This window comes from Podarcis vaucheri, assembly GCF_965113315.1.
Source record: "Podarcis vaucheri genome assembly, chromosome: 14".
Classification (NCBI taxonomy): Eukaryota; Metazoa; Chordata; class Lepidosauria; order Squamata; family Lacertidae; genus Podarcis; species Podarcis vaucheri.
The window spans coordinates 48,549,390-48,563,186 of record NC_138752.1 but is presented as its reverse complement, the minus strand read 5'-3'; the positions used below and the strand labels follow the sequence as shown (position 1 = coordinate 48,563,186).

General features: G+C 46.4%; 2 protein-coding genes across 4 annotated transcripts in view; one reads left to right on the top strand and one right to left on the bottom strand.

Annotated features, from left to right (window-relative positions):
- SLC5A10 (solute carrier family 5 member 10) overlaps window positions 1–13,797 on the top strand; it is a 514,359-nt gene that overhangs the window by 60,684 nt on the left and 439,878 nt on the right. The gene's annotated exons all lie outside the window — the stretch shown is intronic.
- The window catches only part of FAM83G (family with sequence similarity 83 member G), a 45,666-nt gene that overhangs the window by 29,955 nt on the left and 1,914 nt on the right, over window positions 1–13,797 (bottom strand). The window lies entirely within an intron of this gene.

Genomic DNA, 13,797 nt, shown 5'->3' with positions numbered 1-13,797 from the left:
CGCCCTTCTTCCCTTATGGGGTATCCAAGAGCCCGTATAGAGTCCTTACGTGGGTTCCCTATTGGTAGGAGAAAAGAACAGAGGCCAACCAGGGAATATTGAGAAGCAAAGCAGCTAGTAAGCCTGATCTTTATTGATCTGTTGCAACAAGGTCCTCATTCACCACACGCAGGAGAGAGGAGGAACCCAGAACAATGGTGTGCAAGCCCTTATATAGACTTTTGAAATTTCCACCCTGTAGATCAAGACACGCCCCCCCCCATATATCATACCTATATCACAGAAGGGCTGAAATCTGAGTGCTTTGTTTACCTCCTATCTGCCAGGTTACCTGTTTAATGGTCACTTGATTGGATTGCCTGGGGAGCCTGGCCAGTCTTTTGTAATGATAAATACTTAGTTCCTGATCCAGGTCACAGGCTAGTAAGCCTGATCTTTATTGCTCTGTTGCAACAGGGTGCTCCCCTCACACGCAGGAAAGGAGGAAGACCCAGAACAAAGGTGTGCCTGCCTTTATATAGACATTTTTAATTCCCTGCCCTGGAGCTCAAGACCACGCCTCCATACATCATACATACATCACAGAAGGGGTTCCAGTTACAGATAGGTAGCCGTGTTGGTCTGCCATAGTCAAAATAAAAAAAATCCTTCCAGTAGCACCTTAAAGACCAACTAAGTTAGTTCTTGGTATGAGCTTTCATGTGCATGCACACTTCTTCAGATACACTGAAACAGAAGTTGCCAGATCCTTCCATATAGTGAGAAGGTGGGGAGGGGTATTACTCAGAAGGGTGGTGGGAATGGGAGATTGGCAGATAGCTGAGATGAGCCTGTTGACGACTCTTAACGACTGTAATAGGTCTTACAGGAAAAGGCAAGGGGTGAAAAGGTGAGAAATGGCTTAGTCATGTATAATGGGATAAGAATCCAATGTCTTTGTTCAAACCAGGTCTCTCCATGGTTTTAAGTTTGGTAATGAGTTGCAATTCAGCAGCTTCTCTTTCACAGAAGGTGTGTAACCCAAGACCCCCCCACAAACATCATACCTACATCACAGAAAAGGTGGTCTACAACAGAAATTTGAATGTTGTTGTTTTTCCTGTCTGCCAGGTTATCTGATAATGCCTTATCTGATTGCCTTTCCTGGTAGTCTGTCCCCCTTTGAAATGGTGATTACTAAATTCCTGTAACAATGGGAAAGCTCCCTGACCCCCTCCCTCCTTGCAGAGAAAACATTTGGTCAGTTTGGGAGTCAAAATGGTTTCAGATCGGTCTTCCTGTGCTGATCTATGTACGTGCTTGGTTGGTACATTTAATATATATATATATATATATATGCAGGTTTTGGTGTCTTCGGGTGTCTTCCCGTGTAAGAGTCGGGGTGTCTGTGCGACGTTTCGACGAGGTCTCACTCGTCATCTTCAGGCTGGTGCTTTCGGCTTCTTGTTACTGGAACAGAGCAGAATCTGGTGTTTGAGTTCCTATAAATACTGTTGAGGGGTGTGGTGTATAGCCTCCAACGTTCTGGGCAGAGAGGAAGTTCCTAGATTAGTGTGCCTTTTCTTCTTTTGTTCCTTAATTACTTGAGGGATATCTTGAGTGATTTCATGAGTGATATTCTGAATACCACTGGGTGGGTCATTAAGTGTAGATTAGTTGCTAAAGCTTTCGTGTCTTGACCTCTTGAGCTTATGAAGAGTTTTTCTGAGAAGATGGCTGTGCTGCATTTAGTTGTGCTCTGGCTTGGCTTCGTGTATAGGGGCGAGCTGTGGTTTTGTGCCTTGTGCCAGCCAGATCTGTGTAGGGATTGCAGGGGGGTGCAGCATCCGGAGGTGCCACTATAGTTTGGCTACTGGATGGAGTCTGTAATATGTCTGTGGAGAGGGTCTGGGTTTGGGTCTGGTGTGGTTGATTGGTGACGGCGTTCTGTGTGCCTCTGGTTCTGGTGTCGGTTTTTGTGGGGAGGGCTAATTTCCAGATGTCTGGCAGGCGGGACGTGTCGTCACGCTTGTTCATGTTGTGAGGGTGTTTCTCTATCTCGATGGCTTCCATGATTATTCTCTTGTGGTGATGTTCCATGTTAAAGAGCAATTTGGAATCTGCAAAATTAATTTCGTGTCCTGTTTCTTTCATGTGTTGGAAAAGAGAGGAAGTTTTTTCTTCTTTTTTGACGGCATTCTTGTGTTCTGCGATACGTGCATTTATTCGTCTGTTTGTTTGTCCAATGTACGTGGCTGGGCAGACTTTGCAGGGTATTTCATAGACCCCTTGGTTTTCCAGCTGGATTTTGTCTTTTGGGTTTCTGAGGATATTGGCTATTTTTTGGTTGGTGCAGAAGGCTGTTTTGATATTGTGTTTATGGAGGATTTTGCTGATTTTGTCTGTAGTGCCCTTGATATAAGGAAGGAGGGCAATGCCATTGTTTTCTTCTGTGTCTTGGTTTTTGGGGGGTGTTTCTTTTTGGATTAGCTTCGTAACCCTGTTTTTTTGGTATCCATTGGCGATTAACACATTTGAGAGATTCTGTAACTCAGTTGTCAAGTGGTCTTTGTCAGCCAGGCGTTTGGTTCTGGAGATGAGAGTCTTGGCTACGGAGTTTATTTGTGCAGGGTGGTGGTGTGATTGTGCATGTAAGTAGCGGTTGGTGTGTGTTTTTTTCCGGTAGATAGTGTGTCCTAGGGAGCCATCAGGTTTTTTGTAGATTAGGACGTCAAGAAAGGGGAGTTGGTTGTTGTCTTCTATTTCCATAGTGAATTGTATTTTGGGGTGTAGGCTGTTGAGATGTGTGAGGAAGCTATCTAGTTTTTCTTTCCCGTGTGGCCAAATTACAAAGGTGTCGTCAACATATCTGAGCCAAAGTTTGGGTTTGTGTTCTGACTTGTCTAAGCCAATATCCTCAGAAACCCAAAAGACAAAATCCAGCTGGAAAACCAAGGGGTCTATGAAATACCCTGCAAAGTCTGCCCAGCCACGTACATTGGACAAACAAACAGACGAATAAATGCACGTATCGCAGAACACAAGAATGCCGTCAAAAAAGAAGAAAAAACTTCCTCTCTTTTCCAACACATGAAAGAAACAGGACACGAAATTAATTTTGCAGATTCCAAATTGCTCTTTAACATGGAACATCACCACAAGAGAATAATCATGGAAGCCATCGAGATAGAGAAACACCCTCACAACATGAACAAGCGTGACGACACGTCCCGCCTGCCAGACATCTGGAAATTAGCCCTCCCCACAAAAACCGACACCAGAACCAGAGGCACACAGAACGCCGTCACCAATCAACCACACCAGACCCAAACCCAGACCCTCTCCACAGACATATTACAGACTCCATCCAGTAGCCAAACTATAGTGGCACCTCCGGATGCTGCACCCCCCTGCAATCCCTACACAGATCTGGCTGGCACAAGGCACAAAACCACAGCTCGCCCCTATACACGAAGCCAAGCCAGAGCACAACTAAATGCAGCACAGCCATCTTCTCAGAAAAACTCTTCACAAGCTCAAGAGGTCAAGACACAAAAGCTTTAGCAACTAATCTACACTTAATGACCCACCCAGTGGTATTCAGAATATCACTCATGAAATCACTCAAGATATCCCTCAAGTAATTAAGGAACAAAAGAAGAAAAGGCACACTAATCTAGGAACTTCCTCTCTGCCCAGAACGTTGGAGGCTATACACCACACCCCTCAACAGTATTTATAGGAACTCAAACACCAGATTCTGCTCTGTTCCAGTAACAAGAAGCCGAAAGCACCAGCCTGAAGATGACGAGTGAGATCTCGTCGAAACGTCGCACAGACACCCCGACTCTTACACGGGAAGACACCCGAAGACACCAAAACCTGCATTCCTGTACCCGTGAAAATCTACGAAAGCATATATATATATATATATATGACGTTAAATTTTCTTATAGTGCTGTTTAACCTGGGTTGCTATAAGGAAATGTTTGCGTCCATGCTGGCAAGAGGCGGGTGGCAGCTTCGCTGGAAAACTGCTACAGCACACAAACAGTTTGGAAAGTGGCAACCGATGTCAAAAAGAGGATTAACCTGGAGGCAGGGCTAAACAAACGCAGTTAGATAAACAGCACCCTGCGTCTGCTTGCTAAGGCAGTTCTGTTTGCTTGGAGGCACCGGTCAGTATCTGCTGCCGGGCTGGAAGCTAAGTTGCCTTTGTGCAAGCTCCAAAGGCATCTTTGAAGATTTCCCTTGCAAAGCGATGTTCTCGTCTTATATTTTTTTCCTTTCTGAGTCAGGGTTGTTTTGCAGCATTTCTCCGCCTAACGTGGAAAACATGCAGAGCTCTGTAAATCCTGTGCTGCAGCAATTTCGTAGAAAGGTCATCTAGTCCAATTCCTGCACAATGCAGGAATCTCAGCTAAAATATCGGCCACCCAACCTAAAAAAACCCTCCAAGGATGGAGAATTCACAAATCCTCACATAAAATGTCAGGAATCAATTATAAAATGTATTCTGTCTAAAAACTGGGCAAAGAGGGAGCGTGTTGGACCTCACCAGGGAGAGTGTTCCAGAATTGTGGGGCCAACACCGAGAAGGTTTCCACCAAAGATTAGCTTGCATCCTGCTATGGTTCCACAAACCCCTTTCTGTTTCTTTAGTAAGAAAAGATGTCTACCTATTTCCCACTGCCAGATATTATTTTTTTCCATACTGATCGGTCTTAAGCATAGATTCCAGCCCCCACCTCTCTCTCTCTCTCTTTCTCTCATTGTCTTCTGCTTCTTTTCCCTTAGATTTGAACACACCAGCTGGGTATTCAGAATATGTTGTCAGTCTGCATTTCTGAATGGATTAGAAACAAAGGGGCATTAATGTCGCTGTGGTTCGGATTCCTTCCAGGCTGTTTATGGAAGTGGAGAGGCTGTGTGGCCCTTACTTTCCTTTTTTTAATTAGCGCGTATAAAATGTCAGGTCATTTCGGTACTGGAGAAAAACAGGGGCATTATTAATTCACCTGTTTTCCCACCTTCTCAAAGGTGGCTGCTGGTCTGCGTCCAGAAACACACAATTAAGAGTCGGACGGTTAACTGTTGGGAAAGCCAGAGGTAGGAACAAAGTGAATTTTGCTAAGCACACCTGTTTATTCTCCCTCTCCTTTCATCTCCAGGACGCCAAGTATCCTGCAATTACTAGCGAGATTCACGGTTTTGGGGGGAGGCGCGAGTGTGGGGGAGAATGGGATTGTGCCGTAGAGAAAGGAACCCATTGGAGGTCAGATTGCAAAAGTGTATTTTAGGAAGCTGGGTTTAAGCTGTAGGTTTTAGGTTGTGGAGAAGCAGCTGAATTGGTATGAATTGTTGCCTTTGAAATCTCAGAACCCCTTTCAGCACAGGCTATGCTACTGAGGGGTGGCGCTGTGGGTTAAACCACAGAGCCTAGGGCTTGCCGATCAGAAGGTCAGCAGTTTGAATCCCCGCGATGGGCTGAGCTCCCGTTGCTCGGTCCCTGCTCCTGCCAACCTAGCAGTTTGAAAGCACATCAAAGTGCAAGTAGATAAACAGGTACCGCTCTGGCGGGAAGGTAAACGGCGTTTCCATGCGCTGCTAAGGTTCGCCAGAAGCGGCTTAGTCATGCTGGCCACATGACCCGGAAGCTGTACGCCGGCTCCCTCAGAGAATATAGCGAGATGAGCGCCGCAACCCAGAGTCGGCCACGACTGGACCTAATGGTCAGGGGTCCCTTTACCTTTACCTTTACACTATTGAGAACATCAGGACAGTCCTTCAACGGGATCAGACCAAAGGCCAGCTTCAAGTCAGAAGCTGTGATCAGTCTTTAACATCAGCAGTAACATCTAGACCATGGGAGCGTTTCAGCCCTGTTCTTGAATTTGTTCAAAATCTAAAGCAGCTTTATCTTGTATCCCTTTCTTTGAATTTGTGCCATTTAGGTTTTCATACCTTTTCGTAAAAGTAGCACTAGAATTTTCACAGTTGAGTCTTCAATCCCTTATCATTGTGCTTTGCCATCTTCAAGTTTGGGTTTGTTTAAAACTTGCTATTTAGTTTTTCAAACCTTTTTTTTGTAAATTCAGTATTAGAAACTGTACTTTTGAGTCTTCAATCCTTTATTACTGCGCTTTGCTTGTTTGCTTTACCTAGGTCGGGCTAGGATTATAATACGTCAGAATTGCTGGGGTTCTACCCTTGTTTGAATTTTGGTCATTTAAAGTTTAGGATTTTTCAGTTTCCTTCTGAGGAAACTGAATAGTTCAGTGAAACGAGGTTTGTAGCCGGCATCCCATTAAGGCTTTGAAAAAAAACTTTTCCTTAAGCTTTTTGATTTTTTAATATTTAGTTGATTTGCACAAGATAATATTTCTAGTCGATTACTTCTCATTTCTGGGACCTTATGACATGGCTGACACCCAACAGAGCTTGTGCAGATCTCTTGTCACCCAGAGTTCCATCTAGAAGCTTCTCTCCAGTGGCGTAGCGTGGGTTGTCAGCACCCGGGGCAAGGCAAGTAATTTGCGCCCCCTAACCCATGGATTTGTGCCCCTAACCCGTGGATTTGCGCCCCCTAACCCTAACCCCCAGATGTTGTGCCCGGTGCGGCCGGCCCCCCTGCACCCCCCACGCTACGCCACTGCTTCTCTCGCACACTCGAATAGGATTTTGTTGAGTCTTTCTCCCCACCACAATTGTTTGTGCCACAGAGCCCTTATGCCATCTGGGCAGATGTGAGAGGTGATTACGCTGAGGGACGGTATCTCCAAAGAACTTTGCCCTTGTGTTTGCTGCTCTGCTCTACTTTATTGTCCTTCTACACAGTGTGTTCAGCTCAGTGTGATCCTCCTTCGACCCCTGCTCTGTCCAAGGTCCATTCCCACACAGGCCAGGTTGAATCAGTGTGAGGGGTATGTGCTGCTTTCACAGAATGTAAGGTAACAGGCTTGGAGGTAACAGATTTACGTATAAGCTAAACAAGCTACAGCTTAGGGCCCCACTCTCTTGGCCCCCCCCCAAAAAAAATTAAAGGAAAAAAACACCTGGATGTACATTTCCAAAATATAAGACAAAAAGCAAATAAAATAAAACCTACATACAGCAACAGTGTTTTGTGTTGTGTAGGCTCCTATGATGTAAGTCATGGGCCCCGCCTGCTAGCCTGCTCCCTCAAATATCACTGGTTTGCTCATTTCTATATATAGGGTGCCTACATTCTGCATGTGCAAATGGGTTTCGATACCTATTAGGTCCATAAATTACCATATAGCATATAGTCAACACAAAAAACAGTGACAATTTATAGTTGACAAAGGACCCCTGACCATTAGGTCCAGTCGCAGATGACTCTGGGGTTGTGGCGCTCATCTCGCTTTGCTGGCTAAGGAAGCCGGCATTTGTCCACAGACAGTTTTTCCGGGTCATGTGGCCAGCATGACTAAGCTGCTTCTGGCGAACCAAAGCAGCACACAGAAATGCCGTTTACCTTCCCACTGGAGCGGTACCTATTTATCTACTTGCACTTTGACGTGCTTTCGAACTGCTAGGTGGACAGGAGCAGGGACCGAGCAATGGGCGCTCACCCCGTTGCGGGGATTCGAACCGCCGATCTTCCGATTGGCAAGCCCTAGGCTCTGTGGTTTAGACCATAGCACCACCCTGACAAAGGACAGCTGGACATATAAAGGGCCCTGTTACCTTCAGTAGCTTAAGGCCTCATCATTTCCAGCCATGTTTTGAAACAGGAGTTGTAGATAAACCACATAACAACAGAAATTAAGAGATGGAAGTAGGGAGGGGAGGGGAAATTCTATTCAGTTCACATTTAAGGACGACTCTATCAAATGTGCACTTTCTGAAATGTGCAGACTGAAACACAGCTGTTCTTCAAAATTCAAACCTCTACGAATTTTGCAGTGCCATTTCTCCAAGCACACAGTGCTTACCAAAGCACTTATAACAGGTGAGAGAGTCCATGAAAACGAACCTCATCATGAAAATAACATACATGCATATGAGGAGAAATTGCTTTGAGAAACTTGTACCTTAGTCAAAACTGTGCACAAAAATTGGAGAAATTTGAACCAAAATGCTGGAAAATTAACCAATGGAGATTTTTTTGGGGGTGGGTGGGTGGGTGTGGAATCTCAGATTGCTGCAGAAATGTGAAAAGCTGAACCAAAGATTAGGAAACTGAGAAACTGAGAGCACAGCAATGGGCAGATCCTCCCATCGCTTGTCTTGAGACATGGGCTGTTTAGGCTGTTGCATGCATGCAGAGATTAGTGAAGAAGTAAAAGAAAGAAAGAAAGAAAGAAAGAAAGAAAGAAAGAAAGAAAGAAAGAGAGAGAGAGAGAGAAAAAAAAAACTGGCTAGGAGTTGAATGCTCCTGAAGGAGTCACTAGGGGTATATAATGAAATACAGATATATGAAAATGCCCTGCAAAAATAAGCTTGTGCAGATGCACTGTAAATCTCATTGGAATATGGCTTGGCTGCTGTGAAGGAACGCATGGAATGAGCCCAGGCAATGCTTGTCTGTAGCCGCTGGTGCATGCTCAAAATGGGTTACGTTTCCCAAACACCTCTTCAGATAATGCTCCTGACCTGCCATTCACAGTTTTCCACCTCTGCTACGTGGCCTTGAAGCAGGCCTTGAACTTGCTTGCTGATGGAGAAATGGCTCTGACTTAGCCGTCAAGGTGATTGCCAGTCTTGAAAGATGGGGAAATGAAGTGGGGGCAACAGCAAACACTCATGGCTAAGAGAGGAAAGGAAGACGTCAAGCCAGCTGAAGGTGGATCTCAGAAGGATAGACCCAGTTATCAGAAGCATTGGGGTTCCTCCACATCACCCAGAAACCATTAAATTTGGAATATACATTATGAGTGGTGTGGAACTCATCAGTTAATATGCATAATGACCAGCCATTGTGCACATTCGCCACGGAGAATGTGGACAGTCCACAAAAGCTTGTGTCATAAGCAAGGTAGCTCAATGGTAGAACATCTGCTTTGCATGTAGGAGGTTCTGGTTTCAGTCCCCAGCATCTCTGGGTAGGACGGAAACCTTGGATAGTCTCTGCCAGACAGTGTGGACAATACTGAGCTAGCTGGACAACTTCCTGTGCTCCTAATAAATTTGTTGGCCCTCAAGGTGCCGCACAAGACTTGCACTAGCCAGCCTGGTAAGCCCTGAAGCAAGACATGAAGTCTCCTCCTGCCAACAGCCCAGAGGTGGAGTTCCTCTGAACGTGGAGCTTCCATATAGCCATGGTGACTAATGGTGACCATCCTGCCTGCATCTGATGAATGTTCCAAGCTAGCAAATGACAGTATGGACCAGGGATGGTGTGATTGTTCCACAGTCATGCTTCGTAAGCCATTCAGCCACACATGCATGGCCACCCATGTCGCTGCATCTCCAGAGGACGCTTTGTCCACCTAACACACCACCGCTGGGTCACAGCGAAGCCTCTAAAGCGGACACTTCAGGTGTTATGAATGTTGCAGAAGGGGAACAAACATCCTTCCGCATGTCCGTTTTCGGCCAACGGAGACACAAAGCGAGTTGAAGCTGGGAGCTCATTGGACATTCGGGAAATGCTAAATCCCCCCAAAATCATTCCCAGCTCCAGAACAAGTTGCCCTAGGAGGAGTCAGATCCTCCTCTATTTTTCTTTTTTTGATCTCGTTAAAGAAAAGTTTGGGCAGAGAGGCCTTAAGTACAACATGTCCTACATCAGAGTCACAATATCTTTCCTACCTGGTGACCATAAGAGTTATTTCGCCCACTCTCATTGACGCCTGCTTTCTGGCATATGAATCCCTTTGGAAAGGCTTCCTGGAGCTTAAACCAGCCTCCCTAACCTGGTGCCCTCTGGATAGCTTGGACCACAACTCCCATCAGCCCCAGCTAGAACAGTCGAGGGTTGGGACTGATGGGAATTGGAGGGGAGGATGTAAGAAAGCATTGATTTCTGTTCCAACCCAGGCTTGTCACATGCAGCGCTGTTTCTCTTCTGCTGCAGTTTGGCTTCTGCCCACTGTGGCCTGCTGTGGTGGAATTTTACAGAAGGAACTACATTTTACAGAAGGAACTACATTATCATGACGTTACTGTGCACCATCCATTTAAGTGCAAAGGAAACAAATAGGTGCTGGTTCTGAGGAAAGCCATCAATTGCATATTATTTGCGGGCTGAAAACAACATTGGCAGCTACAAACGCCAAGCGTATCTGCTGGGTTGGTTTCCATTCTGAGCACCAGCAATTTCCACTCGTATTTCAGCTGGAATTCTTCCAGCATTCCCAGGTCCAACAACATCTGGAAGGCACCAAGTTGAGGAGAGCTGGCTTGCAAACAAAGTGGAGTCGCTTCTGCACACTAGGTGAGACGGTGGTGACCTAAGAGAGGAGTGCAACCTTTGGGGGCCAGCTTGGTATCCTGCTAGCCCTGGTCTAGTTTGTCCAGCCAGCCCTTAGCGGAGTCAGCCTGGTCCTTTCATGGAGCATTATTGGCTCTGACTCTCTCTTTTTTAACTGAGCAAATTATGGAGCCACCCATCCCTTTGATGGTGCAATCGAAGGAGGACTTCAAAGTGCCTTGCTGTGACCACAGATTTGATGATGGGTTGACTGTGCCTAACGCTCATTATCTTTCCTTATTATTTGATGCAGCATAGCTTTATTTCTCAGCACATCCTTGCTGGATGGGAGCAAGGACCCATCTCCTTCAGTTTCCAAAGCAAATGTAACTGAGAGTGTCAAATTGCAAGGGAGAGTCTTGCTAGCACCTTTAAAGGTAAATGTAAAGGGACCCCTGACAATTAGATAGATAGATAGATAGATAGATTCTTTATTGTCATTACACAAGTGCAACATTGCACAAAGTGCAACGAAATTGGATGCCATCCCTTAAAACAACAAAAGCCAGGGCTTGGGCACACTGCAGGCCCTGTGGTAAGGTAAAGGTAAAGGGACCCCTGACTGTTAAGTCCAGTCCCAGACAACTCTGGGGTTGCGGCGCTCATCTCGCTTTATTGGCCGAGGGAGCCGGCGTACAGCTTCCGGGTCATGTGGCCAGCATGACTAAGCCACTTCTGGCAAACCAGAGCAGCGCATGGAAATACCGTTTACCTTCCCGCCGGAGCGGTACCTATTTATCTACTTGCACTTTTACGTGCTTTCGGACTGCTAGGTTGGCAGGAGCAGGGACCCAGCTACGGGAGCTCACCCCGTCGCGGGGATTCGAACCGCCGACCTTCTGATTGGCAAGTCCTAGGCTCCTTGGTTTAACCCACAGCGCCACCTGCGTCCGTTGCTAGCACCTTTAAAGACCAGTAAATTAATTGTGGAATACTCTTTCATGGGCCAGAGTCCACTTTGTCAAAAGGTCATCACATGCTAGCTGTTTGCAGCATCTGGTGCTCTGATATATGCTGCCCCGAACATGGATAGTGTGTAAGCATGGCAAATACTTACAGACCGAGCTATCCTTTGTGGTTATATTCTGTTATGGTCTATATCAGGGATGGGGAACCTGTGGCCTTCTAGTTGCTGTGGGACTCAAATTCCTATCGCCGCCAGCCAGAGTGTCTAGTGCTCAGGCACCATAGGAGACAGACAAGCTACATCTGGAGGGCCAAATGACACCCGTCCCTTGGTATGTATTCTAACAAGCCAAGCACAGTAATAATATGCATGCTGTTTCTGCAGAAAACAAACCAGGGCTCTATAATTTAGTTTCTCATCAGCACCAGATGACTGGCAGCTGAATGTGTGAAGTGACCGTTGTGCCAAAGCAGAATGTGTGAGGTGACCTGGGATGCTTCATTTTCATGCGCAAGCAGCCCTTTGGCGCTCCAGTCACCAAGTGTGAGGGGTGTACATGTGAGAGGGCTTCTCCACCCTTACATTTTGCCCAAGCATAGGTCTGCCCTCGAAAGCTCTGTGTTCTGAGTGTTTGGTTTTATTTTTGCCCTGTGGAATCTCGTTCCTTAGTGCTCATTCAGAACAGACATCAATTGGGGTTTCCCACAGATAGCTATTTGCTCCGATGGAGCTTTAAAGACCGGGTTCTCATGGGGGAAATCTCTGGAGGGGAAAAAGAAAGACCGCTCATACACGGAGCTTTGAAGTGCAGATTGTGTCTGGAATGAGCAGGTGAAATTTAAATGTGGCTAAGCCCTGAACCAGCCTTCTCTGCCATGAGTTAAAACACCCTTAACCACCGATCTTAACAGTTATCCTCGCTGCCCCATCCCTTTACAAAATGCCGCTGGAGTAGCAGCCAGTGGTGGTGCTCTCTAGAGGTTAGAATCATAGAACTGTAGAGCTGGAAAAGGGACTCCTGAGGGTCGTCTAGTCCAACCCTCTGCAATGCACTCCTGACTCCAATTAGCCCTAGCCAGCCTGTACAATGGGAAGGGATGGTGAGAGGTGAAGGCCAACAGTATCTGCCTCCGTGGTTGGAGGCAGTAATGCTTCTGAAATGTGGTTGCTGGAAACCACGGGAGGGGAGAATGATGCTTTTGCGCTCGGGTCACACTTGTGGGTTTCCCCATAGGCATCTGGTTGGTGACTGTGAGAACAGGATTTTGGACTAGACGGGCCACTGGCCTGATTTAGCAGGCTCCTCTTATGCTCTTAACCTATGGAAGGCACCAGGCTTATCACCCCTGTTGCAACGGAAATATAGTTTTATTCCAGCTAGATTTGGCTAGGTTACTGAGAGCCAGTCTTCCCTAAAGTTTGAAGATGGATTTCAGGCACTGAGGTTATTCCACCCCCACTGTTACTACCCAAGCTGAAACTGATCAAGCAAAAACAGGAGGAGCTTTTGGAGTGTGATATCAGTAAAGCTTAGGCACGACGAGACTGTTTCTGTTTTCTGTGGGTTGCAGCATGGATTGAAATTGTTCGCCGTTGATGTCGGATTTTACATGAGCAGCCGTTCATCTTGCCCGTGCTTGCAGCAGCCTGAGAAGTAGGTCACTGTTACTCCCATTTTACCGATGGGGAAACTGAGATGCAAGCTGCCCCAGGACACTGAGCCACATTGGCGCTCATCGGCTGCATACTGATGCAGAAAAGGCCTGGGATGAAAGGCTGCCCTTCCTCCTCTTCTAGGCTTCACACGCCAGATTTTCTAATTACAACAAATTGGGCTGCTTCTGTTCTGTGTTCTAACCTTGTCCCGTGACCTTTCCACAAGGAAGGAAGGAAAGGACGGTTTGATTTCAACCATCATTTAAGCTTGGAACCGTGGCTGGGGTTCTGGCTAGGGCTGTGTGAAGAGAGTACAGTGGTACCTCTGGTTAAGAACTTAATTCGTTCCGGAGGTCCGTTCTTAACTTGAAACTGTTCTTAACCTGAGGCACCATTGTAACTAATGGGGCCTCCTGCTACTGCAGGAGCACGGAGCACGATTTCTGTTCTCATCCTGAAGCAAAGTTCTTAACTTGAGGTACTATTTCTGGGTTAGCAGAGTCTGTAACCTGAAGTGTATGTAACCTGAAGCGTCTGTAGCCCGAGGTACCATACAGCAGGGGTGTCCAAACTTTTCTCAAAGAGAAAACCAGAATTAAACCGACAGATTAGGCCCCCGGGCTGGACTTTGCACATGCTTGACATACAGAGTGCCTTTCACCACCGAATAACCACGTGTATCTGCTCTTGGGGAGCCATGTTTACAGATCAGAAGCTGCCCCTCTCCTGATAGGTTTGTACCCCAGAGTGCTGAGCACTGAGCAGAATGGTAAAGGCTACATAAATGACTTTCTGGGGAGCTCATCAGATGGTCAAA